We start from the raw sequence: 7,139 nt of genomic DNA, 5'->3' as shown, positions 1-7,139 counted from the left end.
TAGGTTGCATCTGGGTGTTTCTGAATATAAGGAGCTAGCTTTGGGACTGATCTTATGGAGAAAAGTATTCTTTCACGATGCCAGGGCTCTGCCTTATTCAGGTAGAGATGAACCAAACAAACACCCAGTTGGTGTTAAACAGTTTAATTAAATCAGCACTTACTTTCTGGCTGTTTTAATAGTCCAAAACATAAAGATTGCACTCAGCCACAGAATATAAAACAAAATCTGACAGCAAACATTGTTTCAGGTTCAAGATAACACCGTAGTCAAAAGGTCCAGTCCAGTGGTCAAATGCCGAGAGTTCAATAAGCAAAGTCCAGGGATCAAGTGTCTATACCGTAGTCAAAAGCCAGTCCAAAGATTCAAGGTTACAGGGTTCCAAGAGTACATGATACCCAAAATCCACAAACCTGGGGGAAAACCAGCAGCATCTACCAGCAAAATAAGTCAAATACTTTTCTCCCAAAGATCAGTTCCAAAGCTATCTTCGAAACACCCAGATGCAACCTGTCTCTTCAATACTTCCACCTTTAATTGCTTTCACCCATGCTCCAGACACCACCACACCAAGGTTGTAGGTTTTTGTAGTTTATTGAGAAAAGCAAAATCAAAACAAAGAAACAGAAATGTAAAAGTTCCATAGGCAAAACAGAGACTTAAATGTAAAGGCAAAGTTCCCAAGATCCAAAGGCAAAAACATGAAGCATAATCCCTTAGCAATGGTCAAACAAAAGTCCATGGTAAACAGTTGAAAACAAGACCCTAATCCCAGAGTCAGGAAGCCGGAAGCGTGCTGCTAAAAGCCAAGGAAAATCTCCAGAAGTTAACATGGGAAGAGCAATGTTGGACTGACAACAACTGTCTGTCAGCTACAAGACTAAATACCCTTTGCAAACATGAAAGCATTGCGTTGACCTTGGGCACCTTTGGCTTCTCGCTTGCTGGCCAAGCGAGTGCTTCTCCGAAGCCTTAATTGCAAACGACCTTGTTTGCTCATTAATTCATTATCTACAAGGCTATGCAACCCCTTATCTGAGTCCAGCTGGAATGGATCCTCCACCTGGCTATGTGGGAATTCACTCTCGCTATCAGTCTCTCTAACTACAGGAACATTCCTTTCCCCAGGGAACTGACTTGATGTTTCCCCTTCAGCAGCCACACTATCAGCCCCGTCTGAAACATGTACAGGAATCTGTAACCCATCAGCCTCCTCGTCATCCTGCAGGAAATCAGGCTCAGAAAGGCCAAAGTCAGGCTCAGAAGGCCCAAACAGCTCAGCTTCAGACTCAGAGTCAAACTGAGTCACAACAGTGCTGGCTTTAGCCTATAAAGCCCTATATGGTTCCGGCCCAACTGACCTGTCCAAACGTATCTCCTCCTATGAACCATTGAGGAGCTTAAGATCGTCTGTGGAGGCCCTGCTCTCAATCCTGCCTGCCTCACAAGTGTGATTGGCAGAGACGAAGGACAGGGCCTTCTCAGTGGTGGCCCCCCAGCTATGGAAGTCCCTCCCTAGGAATATTAGATCGGCCCCCTCCCTCCTGACTTTCAAAAAAAAAGTAAAGACCTGGCTCTTTGAGCAAGCTTTTGAGAATGCAGCGGAATAGATAACATGGAACTATGAATTATGAACATGGAGTGGCCAGACGATGTTACTGGATAATGTATTGTCGAAAGCTTTCATGGCCGGAATCACTGGATTATTGTAGGTTTTTTCGGGCTATATGGCCATGTTCTAGAGGCATTCTCTCCTGACATTTCGCCTACATCTATGACAAGCATCCTCAGAGGTAGTGAGGTCTGTTGGAACTGGGAAAATGGGTAGATGTGCTTTCCTGGTCCTTAGTTTTTCCAATTTTTGTATGTTTTGGAACAGTTTCTCCCCATAGCCATATGGCTGAGAAAGGCGGACTATAAATACCGCAAATAAATAAATAAATAATAAATAAATGCTATTTATTTATTTATCGTGTCATCCGCATTGTATTACATTTCTAAAAGAACAAAACAAACAAATAGATTAAAAAAACACACACATTTTGCAAACTTGGTAGCTGATTAAATGTCCTTTGACCAGTATCTGGCCACTTGGAGTGCCTCTGGTGTTGCCGCAAGAAGGTCCTCCATTGTGCATGTGGCAGGGCTCAGGGTGCATTGCAGCAGGTGGTCAGTGGTTTGCTCCTCTCCACACTCGCATGTCGTGGATTCAACTTTGTGGCCCCATTTCTGAAGGTTGGCTCTGCATCTCGTGGTGCCAGAGCGCACTCTGTTCAGCGCCTTCCAAGTCGCCCAGTTTTCTGTGTGTCCAGGGGGGAGTCTCTCATTTGGTATCAGCCATTGGTTGAGGTGCTGGGTTTGAGCCTGCCACTTTTGGACTCTCGCTTGCTGAGGTGTTCCAGCGAGTGTCTCTGTAGATCTAAGAAAACTATTTCTTGATTTAAGTCGTTGACGTGCTGGCTGATACCCAAACAAGGGATGAGCTGGAGATGTCACTGCCTTGGTCCTTTCACTATTGGCTGCTACTTCCCGGCGGATGTCAGGTGGTGCAATACCGGCTAGACAGTGTAATTTCTCCAGTGGTGTAGGGTGCAGGCACCCTGTGATAATGCGGCATGTCTCATTAAGAGCCACATCCCCTGTTTTAGCGTGGTGAGATGTGTTCCACACTGGGCATGCGTACTCAGCAGCAGAGTAGCATAGCGGAAGGGCAGATGTCTTCACTGTATCTGGTTGTGATCCCCAGGTTGTGCCGGTCAGCTTTCGTATGATATTGTTTCTAGCACCCACTTTTTGTTTGATGTTCAGGCAGTGCTTCTTGTAGGTCAGAGCACGGTCCAGAGTGACTCCCAGGTATTTGGGTGCGCAGCAATGCTCCAGTGGGATTCCTTCCTCAGGGCTCGGGATGCTTGTCTGTTCTTAAGGTGAAAGGCACATGTCTGTGTTTTAGATGGATTAGGGATCAGCTGGTTTTCCCTGTAATAAGCAGTGAGAGCACCTAGAGCTTCGGAGAGCTTCTGTTCAACCATCTCAAAGCTCCCTGCTTGAGCGGTAATGGTAATAAATGCTATGATAATAAATGCTATGATAATAAATGCTATGATAATAAATGCTATGATAACCTCCCTTCTAAAGCTGAAAGTGACCTAACAGAAGCAAGATTCCATCACATATAACTTGGATTATATGACAGTGTAGAAGGGGCCTCAGAGAACCATTGTTGAGTATTCTTTTCCTAAACAAACCCAATAAAATGCATGGGGCCATCACTGGTTGATAAGTTCTTGAATATCTATCCTTACTGGGTTGGCGTTTGTGCAACCAGATGGCAAAGACAAGCAGAGGTCTGACTCTTGCACAACAAGCTCCTGACTCTTTCTCTGTTGTGGTCAAGGCAGGAGCCAAGTTCATCCATGGAAGATCTGGCCACCCTGATGAACCAACAACCCAAACAGTTGGTCAGCTACAGGAAGGGCAGGCCAGCCTTGTGGTCAGCCAGTGGCCACGGCCAGACCTCCTGGTTCTGAGGTCAGTTGGTCTGAGTCAAAGTCTGTGTGTCGCAACCAGTTTCCCATTTTTCAACAGGGATGAGTGTGCAGACTTGGCTTTCTTGCCTGATCACTCCATCCAAGCATGACTTTCCAAAACACATGGTATTCTGCAACCATAAATAGGGTGCACTGAATACTATAGAATTAATGCAGTTTGACACCCCTTAAGGCATAATAATAATAATAATAATAATAATAATAATAATAATATAACACTTTATTTATATTCTGTCCTATCTCCCCAAGGGGACTCAGGGCAGATCACAGTACACAAACACGGCAAACATTCAATACCTTTTTTATAGACACAACAGAGACAGACAGAACAGAAAGGAGGTATGTTGTGTCGACGTCCAACTTTTTGCTGCCTTGGAAGTTGTACTTGAATCGAGCCACAGGGGGGTGCTGTCGCTCCATCCTTTATGACAAAGAGCCATCAGGATTTCCTCCTTCCTTTTGGTTGCCAGGCATTTTCTGATCTTTTTCTTTATGATGTCGTAAAAAACCTCCCCCACTTGTCTTAGGGGTACCTAATTTATCTAATTTCATCTCAAGCTGTTTTTGAACTGTTTAGGTAAACAGTAAGCTGGGCTAACAGTTGGGAGCTCATGCCAACCCAGGCCTCGAATCTGCAACCTTTTGGTTGGTAGATCTTGTCATTGCTAGTGATTTACCAGTTGTGCTAAAGCCCAACCAAATGCTATGGAATCTTGGGAGTTGTAACTTTACAAGGTTTTTTCTGCAACGTAGGTTTGGTGTTGGACTTCAGTGGTAAACACAGCAATAAAAAGAGGAATCAGATGGTTTTTCCTGGAAAAGGCAGTAAGAGCTCCTAAAGCTTCGGAGAGCTTCTGTTCAACCATTTCAAAACTCCCTGTTTGAGCAGTGATGGCACAATCATCAGCATAGATGAAATTCTCTGTCCCTTCTGGCAGTAGGGATCATTTGTGTAAACGTTAAACATTTACACAAGCACACTCCCCTGAGGCAGGTTGTTCCCCTGAGCACACTCCCCTGAGGCAGGGGGACATGAGAATTGTAACACATCTGGGCGTCTCCTGGGCAACGTCTTTGTAGACAGCTGATCCTCTCACACCAGAAGAGACTTGCAGTGGCTTAAGCAATTTAAGCAATTTAGACCACACCTGGAATATTGTGTCCTATTCTGGGCACCACAGTTCAAGAGAGATATTGACAAGCTGGAATGTGTCCAGAGGAGGGCGACTCAAATGATCCAGGGTCTGGAGAACAAGCCCTATGAGGAGCGGCTTAAGGAGCTGGGCATGTTTAGCCTGAAGAAGAGAAGGCTGAAAGGAGATATGATAGCCATGTATAAATATGTGAGAGGAAGCCACAGGGAGGAGGGAGTAAGCTTGTTTTCTGCTTCCCTGGAGACTAGGACGCAATGGAACAATGGCTTCAAACTACAAGAGAGGAGATTCCATCTGAACATGAGGAAGAACTTCCTGACTGTGAGAGCTGTTCAGCAGTGGAACTCTCTGCCCTGGAGTGTGGTGGAGGCTCCTTCTTTGGAATCTTTTAAACAGAGGCTGGATGGCCATCTGTCAGGAGTGATTTAAATGCAATATTCCTGCTTCTTGGCAGAATGGGGTTGGACTGGATGGCCCATGAGGTCTCTTCCAACTCTTTGATTCTATGATTCTATGATTCTACAAGAAAGGAGATTCCATCTGAACATGAGGAAGAACTTCCTGACTGTGAGAGCCGTTCAGCAGTGGAACTCTCTGCCCTGGAGTGTGGTGGAGGCTCCTTCTTTGGAAGCTTTTAAGCAGAGGCTGGATGGCCATTTGTCAGGGGTGATTTGAATGCAATATTCCTGCTTCTTGGCAGAATGGGGTTGGACTGGATGGCCCAGGAGGTCTCTTCCAACTCTTTGATTCTATGATTCTATGATTCCCAGGATTCTGTAGCATTGAGCCATGGCAGTTAAAGTGGTGTCAAACTGCATTAAATCTATAGTGTAGCTGCACTCTCAGCCTGAAAGGAAGACCATAACAAACCTCTGAAGAACTCTTGGCAAGAAAATCCTGGCTCTCCACCATTATCTTACCACAAACAAATTCCACAAGTCAATTACGCATGGCATGAATTATTTGCTTCCTTTTCTCTGCCCGACTAACTCTTTAGCCACATTGCTATGGAGGAGCCATAAGGATTGTGGCCAGCCTTACAAGTAAGTGCATATTTCCCCAAATGACGCTTGAATGCCTGCACATGAGTGTGCCCAAGGGAAGCTGGCAATACTCACGAGACGAAGGGGAAAGAAAACCACGATGCGTCAAGATGCTCTAGAGTTGCGCATAACCTATGAGATTTCTCCGCAGACATGGATGCTTTTGTTGTTTTTAAAGTCTATCCCCTCTGTTCTACTTTTCTCCTTTGGGATATAAGAAAAGGAAAATTGAACCCTTCTAGACACCAAAAGAAAACAAGAGTCCGGCTTCTCTTGAGCAACTTCTTTGACCGCATCCTGCCAGATCGCTGTGGCTTTGGCAGGAGGGTCGTTGCAGCCGCAATATCAAACGCTCCTTCTCCAGTGAATGGTTTAGAAGATGACAGACTCGCGATGCGCTGCTCAGACAAAGAAAGCGAGGCTGTGTGGTCCTGTGGCTGTATCACCAGGGTGGCCACGAGATCAGCGTTGGATGGGAACATCAACAAGGAGAAACCTAACCTACTACCCTTAGGCAGAAATAAATGAAATGCACAGATATGGGATGGTGACACCTGCTTTGCAAACAGTCCATAGGGAAGAGATCCAGGAGTAGGTTCTTGTGGGTTTTTTCGGGCTATAGGGCCATGTTCTAGAGGCATTTCTCCTGACGTTTCGCCTGCATCTATGGCAAGCATCCTCAGAGGTAGTGAGGTCTGTTGGAAGTAGGAAAAATGGGTTTATATATCTGTGGAATGGCTGGGGTGGGACAAAGAGCTCTTCTCTGCTGGAGCTAGGTGTGAATGTTTCAACTGACCACCTTCATTAGCATTCGAAGGCCTGGCTGAGCCTGGGAAAATCTTTAATTGAGAGATTTTAAGATGTGCCTGGTTGTTTCCTCTCTGCTGTTTTGCTGCTGTAATTTTAGAGTGTTTTAATAACGGCGCTCCATGCAGTCATGCCGGCCACATGACCTTGGAGGTGTCTACAGACAACGCTGGCTCTTCGGCTTAGAAATGGAGATGAGCACCACACCCCAGAGTCAGACATGACTGGACTTAATGTCAGGGGACTACCTTTACCTTTTTAATACTGGTAGCCAGATTTTGTTCATTTTCATGGTTTCCTCCTTTCTGTTGAAATTGTCCACATGCTTCTTGTGGATTTCAATGGCTTCTCTGTGTAGTCTGACATGGTGGTTGTTGGTGTGGTCCAGCATTTCTGTGTTCTCCAATAATATGCTGTGTCCAGGCTGGTTCCTCAGGTGCTCTGCTATGGCTGACTTCTCTGGTTGAAGTAGTTTGCAGTGCCTTTCATGTTCCTTGATGCGTGTTTGGGCAATGCTGTGTTTGGTGGTCCCTATGTAGACTTGTCCACAGCTGCATGGTATACGGTAGACTCCTGCAGAGGTGAGA

This window comes from Anolis sagrei, chromosome 3 (assembly GCF_037176765.1).
Source record: "Anolis sagrei isolate rAnoSag1 chromosome 3, rAnoSag1.mat, whole genome shotgun sequence".
In the NCBI taxonomy this organism is placed as follows: Eukaryota; Metazoa; Chordata; class Lepidosauria; order Squamata; family Dactyloidae; genus Anolis; species Anolis sagrei.
This window is presented reverse-complemented; position numbering follows the sequence as displayed.